A 213-nucleotide genomic window follows, 5' to 3' on the forward strand; every position below is an offset into this window, starting at 1 on the left:
CGAAGGTGGTAAAGGGGGTTTTCTTTTGACCTAACAAAAGTACAGTGCACATTCTGATTAAATAAAAATAAATAAAACATTTTCTTGACTTAAAATAAAAATACAAAAAAAAAACAAAAACATGCAATTACAATGTTTACACATGTACACTAAATAATTGACTAGATATGTCATTAAGGTGCAAACAATAACTTCACAGTACATTTTGTAACT

This window comes from Corythoichthys intestinalis, chromosome 8, assembly GCF_030265065.1.
Source record: "Corythoichthys intestinalis isolate RoL2023-P3 chromosome 8, ASM3026506v1, whole genome shotgun sequence".
Taxonomy (NCBI): domain Eukaryota; kingdom Metazoa; phylum Chordata; class Actinopteri; order Syngnathiformes; family Syngnathidae; genus Corythoichthys; species Corythoichthys intestinalis.